We start from the raw sequence: 20,408 nt of genomic DNA, 5'->3' as shown, positions 1-20,408 counted from the left end.
CCGGTGGTTCTTCAGGGCAGGGGCGCCGCCATGACACCCGGCATCACGTGGGCTGGGAGCAGGTGACATCATCAGACTGTTCCGCCAATCCAGCGGTGGCGGGAGATTCAAAGTCAGACACCGGACAGAGCCTCGGCGCCTGAGTATCATCTTTCCCCTGAAGTGGATGCCAGCGCTCTTGTTCCCGGTGAGAATCTATGAAGCTGTACTCCAGTGTCTCCGGCATTTCCAGGTGCCAGTTCGCTGCATAGGTTCCAGCGTTCCCAGCGGCTGGTGTGCTTCTCTGCGGTCCAGTCACCAGTGCTCCTAGGAATCAGCGTGGGCTGCGGGCCCTAATCACCATTCTCAAGTCAAATCATCAGCGTCTTAAACCTCTGCACTCGAGTTCTTCAAATCAACAGCGTCTCAATCACCGTTCTCAAGTTCTACAAATCATCAGCGTCTTAAACCACTGCACTTAAGTTCTTCAAATCATCAGCGTCTCAGTCACCGTTCTCAAGTTCTACAAATCATCAGCGTCTTAAACCACTGCACTTAAGTTCTTCAAATCATCAGCGTCTCAGTCACCGTTCTCAAGCTCTACAAATCATCAGCGTCTTAAACCACTGCACTTAAGTTCTTCAAATCACCAGCGTCTTAATCTCCGTTCTCAAGTTCTTTAAGTCATCTGTGTCTGTAACCACCGTTTACAAGTTCTTCAAATCATCAGTGTCTTTTAAACATCGCTCACAATTTCTTCAGTCACCAGTATCTTTAACATTGCTCACAAACCCTTCAATGGGCCTAGACATTCCCTCATAAGTTTCTTTATGCTATATGACTTTGAGTTGTTCTTTTCCTGCAATAAAGCTCTTCAATATTTCACCAAACCTTACTGTCAGAGTCCTGTATGAGGAAATCCTATATCAGGTCACCCCTGTTCCGGCCCAGTTGTGGTTCCTTTTCCCAACCATCGGAAGAATCCCCGAGTTCACAACACCCTCAATCTAGGTCAGTGACAGTAAACTCAGGCCCCATGGACCCGGGGAATCAGAATCCAGAGGCAAGCACCATGCAGGACCTGGTTTCCCGAGTACAGAGTCAGGCAGCAGCACAGAATCAGGTGATGCATTATCTCCAGGAATTATCTGGCTGGCTAGATCAAATCCAGACTTCTTGGCTTCAGTGGTTTCAGCTCCAGTTCCAGTATCCGCTCCAGTGGTTGTCTCTAGCAATGTTCCGTCCTTGTCTGGAACCAGGTCACGCCTTCAGCTTCTTGCTCCTCCTCTTTATAACGGGAATCCAAAGAATTGCCGTGGTTTCCTCAATCAGTGTGAGGTACATTTCGAACTCCTTTCACATAACTTTCCTACTGATCGGTCTAAAGTGGCATACATTATCTCTTTGCTTGAGGGTTCAGTGTTGGAGTGGATGTCACCGTTATGGGAGCGATCAGATCCGTTGGTTTCTAGTTATACCAACTTCATCACGTCATTCCGAAGGATCTTTGATGAGCCCGGCAGGACGACCGCTGCCTCTGCTTACTTGCTCTGTGTTCGACAAGGCTCTCGTTCAGTGGGACAGTATGTGATTCATTTTCAAACCATAGCTTCAGAACTGTGCTGGAATAATGATGCCCTTCGGTCTGCTTTTTGGAATGGGCTCTCTGATTGTTTAAAGGATGAATTGATCACTAGAGATCTGCCAGATTCCTTGGAACAGTTGATCTCACTCTGTGTAAAGGTGGATTTTTGCATGCAGGAATGAGGTGGTGAACGTAGTCGGTCAGATCGGTCAAGATTCCGATCTTTTCCGTCTAAGCAAACAGTTTTTCCAAGTCCAGACGAACCCATGCAGATTAATCGGTCTCGGCTGTCCCCAGAAGAACGGCAGCGTCGTCGTGAGGGTAGAATCTGCCTCTACTGTGGAGCTGCGGATCATTTTCTCAAGTTTTGCAAGTCTCGCCCGGGAAACGGGCAGTCCTAGCTTGTTCTGGAGAAGTCGAGCTAGGGGTTTCTTCTCAATCTTCTCCGGCAATGGACTGTTTACTCTCCATGTCCCTGTTTTTTGAGTCAGTAGTCAAAACCGTTAAGGCACTGTTGGACTCAGGGGCTGCGGGGAATTTTATTTCCCTTTCCTGTGCCCAGAATCTGTGTTTACAGTTACGGTCGGTCGAACGACCTATTACGTTGACTGCTATCAATGGTACCCACATTTCTAATGGTCTGATTTCAAGTTGTACAATGCCAATCAAGCTGCAAGTGGGAGCTTTGCATCAAGAACATCTGGAGTTCCTTGTGATTCGGGAGATGCCTCACGATCTTGTTCTTGGTCTTCCTTGGCTCAAGCTTCACAGCCCTCACGTCGACTGGAGGTTGACACAGATAATTTCTTGGAGTCCATTTTGTCATTCAAATTGTCTCACTCCTGTCTACCCGCTTCGTGTATCTTCCAAGTCGGATGAAGGGCTTATTCCAGAGGCTTATCGGGAGTTTTCAGATGTGTTCTCGGAACAGGCGACCGATCAGTTACCACCGCATAGACCCTGGGACTGTCCTATTAAGCTCATTCCGGGGAAAATGCCACCTCGGGGTCGCACTTATCCTTTATCAGTACCGAGACTCAAGCTATGTCGGAATATATCAAGTTTAATCTGCAGAAAGGATTCATCCACCCCTCTGCTTCCCCGGTGGGAGCAGGTTTCTTTTTTGTGAAGAAAAAGGACGGAGGCCTGAGGCCATGTATCGACTATCGTGGTCTAAATGATGTCACCATTAAGAATAAGTATCCTTTGCCACTCATCACGGAGCTTTTCGATATAGTTCACGGAGCCCGTGTCTTCACCAAGCTCGATTTAAGGGGAGTTTATAATTTGATACGTATCCGACAGGGGGACGAATGGAAGACGGCCTTCAATACTAGGGACGAGCATTATGAGTATATGGTAATGCCGTTCGGCCTCAGCAATGCCCCCGCCGTCTTCCAGGGATTCATTAATGAAATCTTTCAGGATATGTTATACCTAAATGTAGTGGTATATTTGGATGACATTCTGATATTTTCTAAGAATCTCACTGAGCACAGAGTACAGGTTAAAGAGGTACTTCTTCGATTGCGAAAGAACCATCTATACGGCAAGATTTCCAAGTGTACCTTTGAGGTCCCTTCTATTCCATTTCTTGGTTACATCATTTCGGGCACGGAGCTTCGTATGGATCCGGAGAAACTCTCTGCCATTCGGGACTGGATTCAGCCTCTTTCCTTGAAAGCGGTGCAACGATTTCTGGGGTTTGCAAATTACTATCGGAAATTCATAAAGGGTTTCTCTACCATTGTGGCGCCTATTACTGCCCTAACCAAGAAGGGGGCTGACCCAAGCCATTGGTCCTCTGAAGCTGTAGCAGCGTTCGCTCAGTTGAAGGCAGCCTTTATGACCGCTCCGGTACTTCAGCAACCAGACTTTTTAAAACCATTCTTTTTGGAGGTTGATGCTTCTACGGTAGGCATTGGTGCCGTGCTTTCGCAGTACGCTCCAGATGGGAAGTTACATCCATGTGGTTTCCATTCTCGCAAGTTCTCCCCTGCTGAACGAAATTGCACCATTGGAGACAAAGAGCTTTTGGCAATAAAATCTGCCTTGGAAGAATGGAGATATCTTTTGGAAGGTACTAAACACCTAATTACGATTTTCACTGATCACAAGAATTTGCTGTATCTCAAGACGGCCCAGTGCTTGAATCCCCGTCAAGCTAGGTGGGCGCTCTTCTTTGCCCGATTTTCATTTGTTATTAAGTACCGGGCTGGAACTTTTAACACCAAGGCTGATGCCCTATCCCATTCCTTAACGGCTTTGGATGAGGAGAATTCCGTTGAAAAGGCTTTGATTCTCAGTCCAGTTTCTATTTCAGCGGCTCCCACCGCATTGGGCCCTCCTCCTGGAAGAATGTCTGTGCCAGCTAAATTTCGACCAAGATTGTTGCAGTGGGCTCACATTTCCAAGTTTTCCGGTCATCTTGGAGTTCAAAAGATGTGGGAATTTCTACTAAGATCTTACTGGTGGGACACTATGAAGAAAGATGTTCAAGATTATGTCAACTCGTGTCCTCAATGTGCTCAGCACAAAACTCTTCGTCTGCCTCCTGCGGGGTTGCTGAACCCATTGTCCATTCCTAAGAGGCCTTGGACCCATATCTCTATGGACTTTGTTACTGAACTGCCCCTCTCTAAGGGTCATAACACCGTCTGGGTAATTATTGACCGTTTCTCTAAGATGGCACATTTTGTTCCGTTGACTGGGTTACCATCAGCTTCTAAGTTGGCTTTGTTATTTATCCGGGAAGACTTCCGCCTGCACGGGTTACCTCTGGAAATAGTCTCTGACCGGGGGGTACAGTTCACTGCAAGATTCTGGAGAGCCATCTGTGCGGCCTTACAAATAAAACTCAAATTTTCATCCACTTACCATCCACAAACCAATGGGCAGACTGAACGCGTCAATCAAGATTTAGAGACTTTTCTCCGTGTTTATCTCTCTCCCTCGCAAGATGATTGGGTGGAGCTGTTGCCTTGGGCCGATTTTGCCCATAATCATCTATACCACTCTTCGACTGGTGAGTCCCCATTTTTTATTAATTATGGATTTCATCCCCAAGTTCCAGAATTACCCATTTGTCCTCCGGAAGAAGTTCCTGCTGCAGCCTCTACTCTCTGACACTTCAGTCAAATCTGGAGTCGAGTTCATGCTAACCTCAAGAGAGTCTCCGGCCACTATAAGTTCTTTGTGGATAGGAAGCGACGGGCAGCTCCTCAATACAAGGTTGGTGACAGGGTATGGCTCTCTACCCGCAATCTCCATTTAAAGGTGCCCACTATGAAGTTTGCTCCGAGGTTCATTGGTCCTTACCCCGTGTTACAAGTCCTAAATCCGGTTGTTTGCAAATTGGGATTGCCTTCCCATCTCCGGATACCAAACTCCTTTCATGTCTCTCTTCTTCGCCCTCTTATTTTGAACCCGTTTCATTCCAAGTCCCCAAGGCCAATCTCTGCAGAGGCTGAAGATGGTACGGACTTTGAAATCAAAGCTATTCTTGACTCTCGTTGTATTCACAAGAATCTACAGTATTTGGTGGAATGGAAAGGTTTTGGCCCCGAGGAAAGGAGCTGGGTCAAGGCTACTGAAGTTACGGCTCCCCAACTGGTGCAGATCTTCCATTCCAGACATCCAGCAAAACCTGGAAAGTGTCCAGGGGCCACTCCTGGAGGAGGGGGTACTGTCACATGCCAGAGGCGGCGTTCGCCACGCTTACCCCTGCGTGCCTGCTGGTCTGTGTTGCTGCCTCCGCCTTCGGTGGGCCATGGTCTCTGGCGTCTGGCTGGCGCGGCTCCTGGCGGTTCTCCAGGGCAGGGGCGCCGCCATGACACCCGGCATCACATGGGCGGGGAGCAGGTGACGTCACCAGACTGTTCCGCCAATCCAGCGGTGGCGGGAGATTCAAAGTCAGACGCCGGACAGAGCCTCGGCGCCTGAGTATCGTCTTTCCCCTGAAGTGGATGCCAGCGCTCTTGTTCCCAGCGAAAATCTCTGAAGCTGTACTCCAGTGTCTCCGGCATTTCCAAGGTGCCAGTTCGCTGCATAGGTTCCAGCGTTCCCAGCGGCTGGTGTGCCTCTCTGCGGTCCAGTCACCAGTGCTCCTAGGAATCAGCGTGGGCTGCGAGCCCTAATCACCGTTCTCAAGTTCTGCAAATCATCAGTGTCTTAAACCTCTGCACTCAAGTTCTTCAAATCAACAGCGTCTCGATCACCGTTCTCAAGTTCTACAAATCATCAGTGTCTTAAACCACTGCACTTAAGTTCTTCAAATCATCAGCATCTCAGTCACCGTTCTCAATTCTACAAATCATCAGCGTCTTAAACCACTGCACTTAAGTTCTTCAAATCATCAGCGTCTCAGTCACCGTTCTCAAGTTCTACAAATCATCAGCGTCTTAAACCACTGCACTTAAGTTCTTCAAATCATCAGCGTCTCAGTCACCGTTCTCAAGTTCTACAAATCATCAGCGTCTTAAACCACTGCACTTAAGTTCTTCAAATCACCAGCGTCTTATCTCCGTTCTCAAGTTCTTTAAGTCATCTGTGTCTTTAACCACCGTTTACAAGTTCTTCAAATCATCAGTGTCTTTTAAACATCGCTCACAATTTCTTCAGTCACCAGTATCTTTAACATTGCTCACAAACCCTTCAATGGGCCTGGACATTCCCTCATAAGTTCCTTTATGCTATATGACTTTGAGTTGTTCTGTTCCTGCAATAAAGCTCTTCAATATTTCACCAAACCTTACTGTCAGAGTCCTGTATGAGGAAATCCTATATCAGGTCACCCCTGTTCCGGCCCAGTTGTGGTTCCTCTTCCCAACCATCGGAAGAATCTCCGAGTTCACAACACCCTCAATCTAGGTCAGTGACAATATCTGTCACCTATATACATGATGTGGTCATTCACTGGTACCTGGTGACAGAACGTATACTGGATTCCCCCACAATGTAACTTTATATCTGTCATATATATAATAATTATAGTAGTACAGTACAGTAGGCCATTGCTGTATCTTGCAGCTCTGTGTCACTGCAGGTATCCATTCCATATCTTTGCTGCATTTTTGTGAGCAGTATATATAGTATTACAGTGCAGCATTTTGGTGACTAACAGTATATAGTTGAACAGTAGGCCATTGCTGTATCTTACAGCTCTGTGTCACTGCAAGTATCCATTCCATATCTGTGCAGCATTTTTGTGAGCAGTATATATAGTATTACAGTGCAGCATTTTGGTGACCAACAGTTTATAAGCACATGAGGGAAGAGGGCCCTGCTCATGAGAGCTTACAATCTAAAGGGGAGGGGTAGACAGACATGGGTGACACAGATGGGGTACATAGAGAACGTGGAACAGAGGGTTAGGAATCAGGATGGGATTTGGCTGGGTTTGGTGAAGAAGTGGACCCCCAGAAGGCACAAGTCAATACTTAACATTGCAACATTTTACTGGGCTATGCAGGAGAAAATTAAAAATAGGGGAAAATAAAAATAAAAAAAAGAATCAATAACTTCTACCACTTTCAAAAAGGTCAATGGAAGCTGAAATAATGGACAACTACCTCATGGAAGCCAGATACAGTATACCAAACAGTACTTAGCAGAGTTAGGAATGAGTGCTTATGAAATACAGTAACATTTTGTCATAATAATTCAGAAACTGCATGGCTGGTCTCTTGCACTCTTTTGCTCTAATACACCACCTGCTTTAGGATTTATATTCAAAAACATTATGTCTCCATAATCCAAAAACTTCAGTCTTCTTGGAAAGTGGTTTGTTCCTTTGTAAGGGAAAGAGAACAAAAGTTCTCAAACAACGGTTTCTCAATTTCTTTTTCCTCTGGGAAGAGATTGTGGATTCGCAGGAATATTTGAGCATTTCTGTAATTAGAAAGCAGCGACTTTCTACAAATGTTTATGAATAATTCCAGTGATTTTGTTATTTTCTTCCAGTGATTTGAACCAATAATACCATTGATTAGAACGAATAATTCCAGTGATTTTGTCATTTTCTTCCAGTGATTTGGACCAATAATACCATTGATTAGAACAAATAATTCCAGTGATTTTGTCATTTTCTTCCAGTGATTTGGACCAATAATACCATTGATTAGAACAAATAATTCCTGTGATATTGAGGTGTTTGTGTCACTTAGCTTAGCCATCCAGCCACCACAGTGTACCTCTTTTTCTCTTTTCTTTGCATCATGTGCTGTTTGGGGCCAATTGTTTTAAGTACCATCCTGTCTGACACTGCCGTGCCACTCCTAGATGAGCCAGGTGTTTGTGCCACCCTCTTGGGTCGCTTTGCTTAGTCATCCAGCGACCTCGGTGCAAATTTTAGGACTAAAAATAGTATTGTGAGGTGTTCAGAATAGACTGGAAATGAGTGGAAATTGTGGTTATTGAGGTTAATAATACTATAGGATCAAAATTACCCCAAAATTTGATGATTTAAGCTGTTTTTGAGGGTTTTTTGAAAAAAAACACCCAAATCCAAAACATACCCGAATCCGACAAAAAATTTTCAGGGAGGTTTTGCCAAAATGCATCCGAATCCAAAACATGGCTGCGGAACCGAATCCAAAACCAAAACACAAAACCAAAAAAATGTCCTGTGCACATCTCTAATTTGCTATATCCCGCCATGTACTGCATGACACTGTTTTGCATGCCATAGACTCAGAGATTTAGCCATGCCTTGTGATCTTTCTTAATTTGCTTCTTTAATATGTTATTTTATACATATTCTATTATGGCAAACAAAAATTTTAAAATCCATCCACTCGCTACTTTGTGAAAAACAGCTTAGCCGTGTTTTGCATGTTGTGCCAAATTGAGCAAAATAACAAAGATGTGAGTGGACACATCTTGTAAGTTATGTTATTTGTGTAAATTGCTTAGTCATTTTTAGTAATGGTTTTCTTATTGTAGATGTAGGTAAACTATTTAGGGGTTACATTAATGTAAATGGCTTTTTAACACTTACATGTGGGTACACTATTTAGAAGGTATTGGATTTGGGTAATGGTTTTTAACACATGTACAGTAGAAACTCTATTTAGAGGTTGAATTATTGTAAATGGGGTTTTAAACTCAGATATATATATATATAGATATGCTTCACAGTATAGCTATGCTTTTACAGTATATATATATATATATATATATTTATTTATTGTTTAGCAAATTGTTACATTGATCTCACCTATCTGAACCAGGTCTACTTTTCTCCAATTTATTTTTAGCAAGGTTTTAGGTTTGAGTTTACAACTCATACAATATCACATTGAGTGAGTTATATGTACAAGATGGAAAAACATCTGGATGTGAGTTTGTCTGTTGCGATTTTGTTTGGGATTTTGAAAAATGTGAGTTTGGATGTTCTCGCCCTCTATCACATTGGCTGAGTTCTAAAAATGTATGAGTTTTGCTGTAAACTCACACATTTTCCAAACTCGGACACTATCACATTGTGTCTGTCATATAAGTTTAATCTTTAAAATTCAACAATTTTATTTAAAAGTTAACAACTGCTGAAAAAAAGATGATCTAAGGACTGAAACACATGTCATGCCTAATGATCTCTCACAAAGAAAAGTTGATGTAACTCACTTAGGGACATACTGTACAATAATTCTCAAAAACATTATTAGCTTCTCCAGCATGTACTGTATGTACAGAGTAACTTACACAGTCTACAGATAACATCAACCATTGTAGCCAATAGTGATGTCACATAATATTTGGGACATCACTATGTACAAAGGCATCACTTATCAGCAAAGTAAACAATGTATAGTAAATAGAATTAGCTAGCAATTACTTTACAGTATTGAGAAAAGTGCATCACACCACTGAGCTGTCTGCTTTTATTCACTAATAATTATTTAATGGTCACATCAGATACAAGTAGTCTTATTTATCAAGTCTTTACATAGATTTCTAGTTCCATGTAGTGACAAAAAATAAATAAAACATCTGATATATTTTGATGACCTTTTTTCACACTGCATATGTTGCTGCTTCTCCCCACAGATAGGTCAATTATCAGTCTCCTCACTGATCGTCAGGCTGGTGTGCAAGTAAATTTAATTTTACATGAACAGAATGTGTTTTTACTGTACAACATACGTATACAGTAGATTCCTGTAAATTAGATTCTAATAAATGGTGCATATCAATGTCATCACTTACAAACAGTGTGTAGTAATGTCATGACCAGAATTCAACAGCAATTACATATTAAAAGGTGCATCACAGCTATTGTTCTTTCTGCTTTTATTAAGCAAGAAAGTCTTCATAGAAAATACCATTTTTTGAATATAGACACATCATGCACATTTAACAAAATGTGCTTACTTTGCCTCCTTTTTAGGGATTGGTCTTACAGATTTGTCTGTGGGTTCTGTTTACAAGGAATCAGGACTTAAACCCTTATGATTTTATACTGTTTTTACTACCAATGGCATAAAATAATAAGCACATACACAAAACAGAAAATAACAACTGCCTTTTGAAAAAGCTGCAATTTGCAGAGAAACCTATTGAGGATACCGCTATACCACCTGCTGCCACTTCTATGCACCACTTTGTGTGCCAGCTATCATGGATAGCTCCTATTGATTTGCTACCCTGCTGAAGGACCATTTGCGCAGCACCTATCATCTTGCAAGTTGTTATCCAGTCGGGATCCGGACTGAAAGTCGACAGTAACTAGGTCGACAATGTCTAGGTCGACCACTATTGGTCGACAGGGTGTCTAGGTCGACTGGGTCTTTAGGTCGACATGTTCTAGGTCGACAGGTCAAAAGGTCGACATGAGTTTTTCACAATTTTTTTCTTTTTTTTAACCTTTTCATACTTAACGATCCACGTGGACTACGATTGGAATGGTAATCTGTGCCGAGCGAAGCGGTAGCGGAGCGAAGGCACCATGCCTGAAGCATGGCGAGCAAAGCGAGCCATGCGAGGGGACGCGGTGCACTAATTGGGGTTACCCGGTCACTCTACAAAGAAAACGACACCAAAATAACATTAAAAACTCATGTCGACCTTTTGACCTGTCGACCTAGAACATGTCGACCTAAAGACCCTGTCGACCTAGACACCCTGTCGACCTAGTTACTGTCGACCAATAGTGGTCGACCTAGACATTGTCAACCTAGTTACTGTCGACTTTCAATACCACACCCATCCAGCCAGCGATATTGCTCCCTACAGAGGCAGAGCATTAGCTGGTTCTGTTCCCATCAGACTCTGGCTGGGAGTCTAGAACTCTGGATGGTATTCCCTGCATGACAAGCTCAGTGTCATATCCAGCACCTGGAGCATTGGTGAGTGCTAGTCGCGTATGAGACTGATGGGACTTTTGTGACCAGAGTCTCTGTGGTATCTTCAACTTTGGTACATATATCGGAGCCCTTTTAACTTTAGCATATTGCTTATTACAGCTCACAGTGGTTATCATCCTCTGACATATAAGAACGGCATATAAGGTGAAGACATGAACCCAAAGAGGTTGTTTTTTTCTATATGCATAGCAGCATTACTTATATTTATATGTGATTGTCATTTGTTATTTTTCGTTTTGTGTATGGGCTTATTATTTTATGCTATTGGTTTTAAATGCTTTTTTATATTATGCTTACAGTGTCTATGATGTATTGAAAGGAAGCGCTCCTATTTCCATGTTTTTACAATGAATCAGGACTGCTGGGTATCAAAGGATTGACAGGGAATGGAGGCATGTGTTAGCTCTTGTCTGCAGGTCAAATTATCTGCACATGAAATTTGATGGAACATGCAATCGCTCTTAATTTTCTACTGGTGGAGTGAGGGTGTTTTGCCTCACACAATGGCCCTCATTCCGAGTTGATCACTCGCTAGCTATTTTTTGCAGAGTAGCGATCAGATAGTCGCCACCTATAGGGGAGTGTATTTTTGCTTTGCAAGTGTGCGAACGCTTGTGCAGCCGAGCAGGACGAAATATTTTTGCAGTTTCTGAGTAGCTCTGGAATTACTCAGCCCTTGTGATCACTTCAGTCTTTTTGGACCCAGAATTGACGTCAGACACCTGCCCTGCAAACGCTTGGACACGTCTTCGTTTTTCCAAACACTCCCAGAAAACGGTCAGTTGACACCCAGAAATGCCCTCTTCCTGTCAATCTCCTTGCGATCGGCTGTGCGAATGGATTCTTCGTTAAATCCATCGCCCAGCACTGACCCGCTTTGTACCCATACAACATACCTGTGTATTGCGGTGCATACGCATGTGCAGTTTTGCTGAGTTTTGACCTGATTGCAGCGCTGCAAAAAATAGCTAGCGTGCGATCAACTCGGAATGACCCCCACTGTCAGGTTTATTTTACATAAGCTGCACTGGGCCTGATTCAGGTAATGGTGCTTCTGCTTCAATACAGTATGTGCAAAATACCAATGTTCAGTACTTTGCACATGTGCAGGACTCATGTGCAGTATGGATCCTGGATCGTCGGAAGCAGAACAACTGCAGATGTCAGTTGATTGAACAGCTGCAGATGTCAGTTGATTGACAGTCTGCAGCTGTTTGTGGATGGGGAAGGGGTAAAAATGGCTTCTGTTTCCTAAAACAAAGGTGTGTTGCATCTGTTTTGTGGGACTGCCAAGGCCAGGATCTCCGTCTTCTGACAGAGATTTACTGGCCTCTTTGTATTAGCTGCGGCGGCTGAATTGCGTGTACCCCATTGCTCATGCAGCTGGTTGATGGAGTCAAAAGTGATCTGATTCTCCATATACAGATGTAGCCATGCTCATTGTTGCTGCAGCAATGATGGCGTGGCTGGTGTGCCCACCACTGTTTTCGCGTGCATGCATACGTTCGCGCACACCATTAAAGCCTATGGAGTGAACGTCTGCTGCAGCCAGTCGCAGTGTAGCACATTTGCACTATGCCACAATGTGTATGCCCGTCCATACACATCGTGGCATAGATGAGCGTGGCTACATCTGAAATCTGTTTTCTGATGGAGAACTTTTCTCACACTGTGGGCTGGTGTGATGTAAATTGTGTCTGTTAATGTAGAGTCACAGCAAGTATCTTAATATACTGTATCTACAAAGCTGCATCCTACACAAATTGCATAAGCCGCTCATAACTTTATTGTGATTACATAAACCTTTTACTTAAGCTAGCTTATCACTAAATAAAACCACACCACACACTGAAATAAAGACACGGACACAGTAGCTGGAGTTAAAGGTCAGACGATGTTTATTAATCGCTGACCAACTCTTTAAACTAATAATTGAGGCCGAATTAGAATTGAATTGAATATATATTAACTATAGTTTGGAGGATGGCAAACAGAAAACCGCTGCCAAACACCAGCACCCGTCACCTAGATGACAAACCACCAAACCAAGGAGGGGAGTACACATACCCCGCCTCCTTCCCGCATAACCCGCATTGTGCTGGCCTTACCCCTCTTTCTCTGGCAAACATTCGGTTCCCGCAGGGGAACGTCTAAATGTCCAACCGCAAGAAAAGGACACACCTGCCGTCCATTTAAAGAGGGAGCCCCACAATGACCACTTATGCCTGTGTGACAGCTGGTTGGCAGCGATTTCCCGCCAATCTGGCTTTCAATAGCCCACAGCAAGAACAAAAAACGTAGACGCATTCTGGGAGGGCGGGCGGGCATAAACTGAAAGGCAAGAGGGAGTCTAGCAAGATGGCCACCCCCTATATACTAACCTAAGACCCTCCTCTTCATCCTGATGCACAACCCCTTAAACCAATAGGAAAAAACCAACCAGGAAAACTGATCTGCCTAGCAACTGCTTAGTCATTTAACAACCAATCACAAAAAGTTGATCGCTTATATGGCCTCAGGCTTATGCAGCCTTCAGCTTATCTACTTTTCATTATAGCAAAATACCCTTAGAGTGTATGGTACACTGAAACCGCATATAGTGGCATATGTAAATGTAATAGGGTGAGAGAATCCAGAAGTGTGGAACACTATTTTTAAAGCAGCAATCCTTTACAAGGCAAAACTATGTTAGTAAAGGAATGCTGCTTTAAACATATGGGCATTATCGCATGGAGTCCCACGTTTCCGGATCTTCGCACCCTATTACATTTACCCCAATTTGTTTTAAGCATATATTGCACTATATACAAATATCATCATCATCAATGATCTGATAATTTCCTTATAGGCTTGCAGGGTCTCCTGATAGTGTACCATACATTGCCTAGTGCTGGAATCTGCATTTTCATCCATGCTAATACTTCCAATACCAACTTACAGTATGCTAGTAGCACTAGTGTAAGCATTACTTTTTGGAGAGAACCAAGTTGATGTATTTTTTTATTATATCATTTCAATTACCACCCTGTGCAAGCTACATGCTGAAGATCATATACTAACCTGACAAGTATATTTGTGTAATATTGCACCTCAACATATTACATGAAATGAGAGGAATGTCCTTACTGTAATTTGATATAGCCTACCTTTAAGCATAGGTGCAAAGAAGAGACAGAAAATTGAGTCTGCAGACTTCCATACTCTTTTTTTTTTACTATACATATGCAGAAATAAAGAGCATTTTGGACATACAGTAAGTAATGCCAGTTCTCTACATTATTAAGCAAATTACTATCTCACTGGGAGTCAAGCTGATAAAAAATTAGATTTAATTTTACAGAAAAATAATGTGGTGTTTTACTGTACAACAAAATGGTCCTCAATATATATAATTTACTGCAAATATTCCCCAAATACCCTAGACTTCTCCAGCAATTATGTACTATGAAAGCTAACTGCAACCCTCCCAATCCTGTATGTTCCCTCAGAAAATATGGTTATTGAAGTTCTTGCCTAGTCCTGATACAGTATTTGTATAATGTGCACTGAGCATGCAGTACATCATATACACCATCTTAATGTCACAGCTCCATAGTTAATATTTATGCAGAGTTCACTGTACATTTTGTACTAATATTTTGTATTTCAATTATTACCTGTAGAGAAATGCAACATACTGTATAAGTCCAATGTATGCTTAATAACCATATAATAAAATATTTAGTAAATCATCTCATAAGCATGGACAGGATAAGCCTAAAGGTATTTTTTCTTCACCAATTGAATCCTAAACATCTAAATCCTGTTGATTTCCTCCTGTTTGCTCCACTCAAGGTGAAATACATGTTTATGCAACATTTGGCAACTGTTTATACTGTAGGTCATATATTTTTTTTAAAGTACAGTTAGTTGACAGGCTTAATGAAAAAAGAAGCATACACAGAAAATTATGCAGAACTGTAGATGTTTGGAGAAAAACAAATATTCTGTCAAATAAGGAATGCATTCTATTTCTATTCTACCTATATATCAGGGATAAATACTGGATTATGATATAAAATTACTATACAAAAATGCCTTGTTTCCATGTTATCCAGTGCTGTATTATATATAATACATGCTGACTTAAGAAAAGCTATATGGAACAGCAATAGTTCTTCAAGCAATGTTTTCTGCTTCAAATGTCACAGTCTACAGGGATTTATTTTGAAATCTCAAATATAGACACAAAGAAAAAAATGGCCGGAGGTGTTGGTGCTACTTGAAAGTACCAGGGGGGAAATAATATGAACAACCTATACATCCATCCATTCATATATTTAGTAGCAAAATCTGTGACACAACACATTATATATTCATTTTATCAATGTTCATTCTCTGTTCCAATGCCTGGTATATGAATAAAAACATTTTTTGTACATAACAAAACATAACTATTTAAGTTTGGTATTAAGCATGTTGAGCTATTTGAGCACTGGTCGAAATTGTATGCTGAAAGCAATAAATATTTCAAAGAAAAACAGCCTTGAACATGACTTCTAAAATACAGCTATGCCCTTTTTATGCAGTTTTTTATTTATATTTTGTTCTTTAGTTCATGTAAAGGACAAGAAGAAGTTATTCATATCTTTATTCTTTACTGCTTCTTTAATGTGAGCATTCTCTCTGTGTCAGCCAAGTCCTTCTGGTCTTGTAGTTTGTCAAAAGCTCCTTTTTCATGGGACAGATTTGAAACTATTGTTCAAAATGCCAGAAGCTTTTAATAATGAATTACTGACAGAAGATATTTTTCATTGCTGTAGCTTCAAAGGGAATACAGCCCTGAAACACATACAAATTAAACAATGTAGGTTACTAAAAATGTTATTATAAAATGGATTTAGACTCTTAATGCATGCTTTCAGATATGAGGTGAGTGTAATATCTGGATGTAAAAGTGATATCACTCAATATTTAAATTGCCACTTCTCTGCCCAGTGTTTTCTCATAATTCTACTTTAAGTGATTCAGTATTTTTATATTTTCAATGAATTTCAATGAAAAGATGTTTGTACTTGTTGTTTGTTTTTTTTTAGCAAATTAGCATTATTGTCTTATCATGTACATAATTGCTATACAGTACCATGGACTCCAAGCTTACATGTAAACTGCCTCTCCCAGGACATTTCTTGTGTTCTGGAGAAACATGAGTAGGAAGCTTGTTTTCCAAGTGTTAGACTAAACTTTGCTTCACTGATATACTGTACCTTAAGTAAATAGTGGGAAAAGGTTACTCCTATGTCTATTTGACTTTCATTTCCTTTATATATGGAACAAACCTCATAGAAACTGCTCCCCAGGTAGACATTTATACAATAAACTGTAGTTTATTTTTCTCCCAAATCTCTTAAGCCTGCATGATCATGATATCATAATGGTTAGGTGGATCTAGTACAGTGCAACCATTGAGGCACTCATACTCACTGATTATATCATGCACCTGTGCTTCGTCTGTCTGTCTGTCTATCTATCTATCTATATATCCAAGTAAATAAACAGACCCAGCATCTATCAGGTTACCTCGTACTGCTCCACCAGCCAAGCTATTTTGGCCCCTTCACTTCCCATCTCCACCCCCTCCCATCCCATTATACACTTAGCCCTATACCTGTTCCTCTTCTGTCCCATCCCTGTTGTGCATGCTTGCACATCACCTCTGTATGCACAACCTGACCTTTTAACTTCTCACTATGATACTGCTCATTGGCTACTAAATAAAGGTAAAGAAACTTTTTATTATTTTGTGCAATACTACTTTTACCAGAAATTTTCATAGAAATTACTAAAAAAAGTACACCAAGATTACACACTAGATAAAAGCCTTTGTTTGCAATTAATCAACCTGAACAAAGGGGATACACAGTATATTTTGCACAGTAACACTTATATCATTGCACAGTACCACTTTCCACATTTTCTTATCCATTACAGCAGACACATTTTGACTATATTTGGCTCATTATTTTCAAGTGCATGTCTGCCTAAAACAGCTCCTAATATTACTGTTTAATAATACATTTGTCTCATTTCCATAAAGAATTAATTCTACATTTAAACATATTACCTTCTTGATCACTGACCCTCCCTTTATAGCTCCAAATGTATTTATGCAGTGGAACTTTTTTATTGTTCATAAAAAAATGTACCCCACAAAATTAAAACTTGATTTTGCATATGTGTGCAAACTAAAACAACATAAACTAAAAAAAACATAATCGATAGCCATTATTCCATATGAATTCTAATATTTATCCATATCCATGATAATTCAGTCACAATTTTTGCCGAAAATTAGCTATCATTATCATTTGATTTTAGTTAGTGCTGTGTAATTCAGGATTAATCATAGGAAAATAGGTTAATGATCATTACAAGAAGAAGCAATTGCAGCACACTTGCCTTTTTACACCATCTTGGTACAGTAATTGCACTTGAGAAATTATTAAATATTATAGCTCACACTTTATTCAGACAATTATTGAGCATTATGTATCATGGTAGTAAAAATCATTCCATAACAAAATAAAGTGTTTACTAAAGGTTCCATACATATTTGCAATTTGTATTAGATGCCTCTGATATGCATCAATATAAATCTGGTACTGGAAGTAAAGGTTGTGTTGTATTCAATTATTTTGGATACTTAATTGCATGGATAAATATTAAACAGTTATTTTCATGTATTGGTAATAAACATAGTAAACACTTTCATTCATGTTATATTACTGCTAGTATTATATTGTTAAATCTCTCACTTAGAACAGCTATAAAGTTATTTAAAGTGTTTGTCATCTGAACAACAATAGTCTTAACTCCTCACCCTTCAACTTTTTACTTTTCTGACTACATGCAGGTAAAATGTTAAGGTGTGGATTCAATCATGTGCCAGTCTTCTCACCGTGCAAGTAATGTTGTGCATACATGCAGTAGCGGATTCAGGGGCGGGGGACACCATGGTAGGTATCTCCCCCACTGTCATTTCTATTTAAGTAGAGAGGCCTATGTGGCCACTACTGCCAGCAATGGTTAACTATAAAACTTCTGGCACGGAAAGGTTCTTCCACTTCAGATGCTGCATATGCAGTCCAGATAACATACAGGTCTAACCTTCTGTCCAATATGAAGCCATTCTGCCCTTCCTCCACAGTCTGAAGTTCCATAACTTGCCTTCACTAAACTCTGTATGCCTAGCTGAGAATGTCATCCACTGACACTCACACTAGATCAGCATTTGGACCACATCAGCAGTGGTCACAATGCAGCACCTGTCTGTCCAATGCTGCTTCCACCTTCCACGGTATGTGATGTAATCCTCTACATCACTGCCTGCCCCCTACTGTCACCTACTTTTTCTCCATTTCACCCATTCTCTGGTGTCAACCACTGCCTTCCCATCACCGATTCCCTGGCATCACCCACTGCCTCTCACTGTCACCCTCTTCTATCATGCTCTGCTTCTCCCTGGCACCCACTGCATTTCTGTCTACCACTAGCCCTGTAACCCACTGCCTCACCCTCTTCCTCTCCTCTGTGATGTTATCACCCCCTTTCCCTCTCTCTCCTTTCACTCTCTGCCTCTCCAAGGTATCATACTCTCCCCATCACCCTCTGCTTCTCCCTGTCACTTACTGCCTCTCCCCATCACATTCATCATTCTCCATTACCCTGTAACCCTTTCCTGTCACCAACTGCCTCTCCATCTCCCACTATCTCTCTTTGTCACCTCTTCTCTTGCCATCCAGTGCCATCCTGTCATCCTCTATGTCACCCATTGCCTCCCTCTAGCATTGCCCACTTCCCCTCCATGTCATCCATTCTCTGGTGTCACCCACTGCCTCTCCCTGTCACCCATTCCCTGGAATCACCCACTGCCTCTCACTGCCACCCACTTCCGACACCCTCTGCTTCTAACTGTCACCCACTGCCTCACCCTCTGCTTCACTATCTCCCCACCACCTTCTCTCTTCTGTCACCCTCTGGCTCTCTAAGCCATTACCCTCTCCCTCTTCTATTGGTACAGCATTCTGTTTAAGGCCACACCCTTTGTTGTGAGCTCTGGAATGCCAGATTTTTGTTTCAGACCATAATGCTTTGTGCAAAGATCTATGAGTTTGGAATTATATAGGGACAAGAAGGAGGCAACTTGCAGTGCCATTGCCAGGACACTTGCATGCCTTTGCAACATCACTTTGTCCCTATCACCCCTAATTGAATGAACCCCTAAATTTTGTATGCATTCTTGTCACTTTTGCCTGTATATTTTTAAGGGTTTTAAGTAGCTCTCTCTTATACAAGCAAAGTATGTTTTAGTTTTATGTGGTAGTTTACAATGCAAAGTAAATTTTGCTGTGAAGATCTGTAATGTCACAAAACACATTACATATATTGGCTCTGATGAAATTCTTAATTCCATCATGTTCAGATATGATTACAATCATAACTTGATTGTGTATTGCTTCTCCTCCTGCAGTGATCTGCAGCTCATGTGAACCATGATAACAATAAATATATAGTAGAATAAGACAGTATAGATTACAAGACCCAAGAGCCAATGCATCCAGCGCTTCCTCAGCTCCTGTCATTGACAATGTAGAGTAATGTTAAGGAACTGTCCAAGGGTGACAAAGGATTGTGAGGCTCTCGAACATTCTGGTAGCCATGGCAAAGTATGTGAGGTGATCTAATAACTAATAAATATTTTCAGCATCATACTGTACATTGTTAGGTATTCTAAAGAGATATTTATAAAGGAATGTGCAGATTTCAAAATAAAATAGTTTTCAAAAAATAACTAATTATCTTGGTGTCTGCAGGCTTAAAGCATAAAAAGAAATGTCTACCATTAATATTTTTTCTTGGGGTTATGAAGTACTTAACCACTTAACTGGCATGGTCAGATCACATGTGACTGTGCTGCCCCACTGTGTCCCCCAGCTTTTGATAAGGAGATATATTTTGCATGTATGCAGAACAGAATATTTAAATAATTGTCAAAATACTGTTTAATCTATATTAAATAAAAAATACAACTTTATGAACATATTTGAAGGGAAGTAATTACACTGGTTTATAGCATAAGGCTTTCTTGTCAGTTATAGAGAATATCCATCTGACATTGTTCATCAAACGCAAATGCATGATACTGAAACAGAAAACCCAAACTAACATTACACTTGAAGGAGGTAAATTAAAGTGAAGCTTATAAATTCTGATAAAGATTACATTCTTCATAAGGTATCTCATTAACTAGCAAATGAAAAGACAAATCAAATTCTCTTTATGTAACATAGCTTAATAGATGTTTGAAAACATGCTTAAGGGAAAGTGTTATTTAGATAAATAGGCATCTGTACTAGAGGCAGCTAGTGATTTATGTCAAGTTCGAAACACACCATATGGACTATGCCTGAAGGAAAGTGTATAAACTTGTGTAAGTTTATGTG

General features: G+C 41.1%; 1 protein-coding gene across 1 annotated transcript in view; it reads left to right on the top strand.

Annotated features, from left to right (window-relative positions):
- CSMD1 (CUB and Sushi multiple domains 1) overlaps positions 1–20,408 on the top strand; it is a 2,470,978-nt gene that overhangs the window by 1,782,648 nt on the left and 667,922 nt on the right.

The sequence above is a fragment of the Pseudophryne corroboree genome, chromosome 4 (genome assembly GCF_028390025.1).
Source record: "Pseudophryne corroboree isolate aPseCor3 chromosome 4, aPseCor3.hap2, whole genome shotgun sequence".
Taxonomy (NCBI): Eukaryota; Metazoa; Chordata; class Amphibia; order Anura; family Myobatrachidae; genus Pseudophryne; species Pseudophryne corroboree.
Note: the sequence above shows the minus strand (reverse complement) of the source record. Positions and strands in the feature narration are given on the sequence as shown.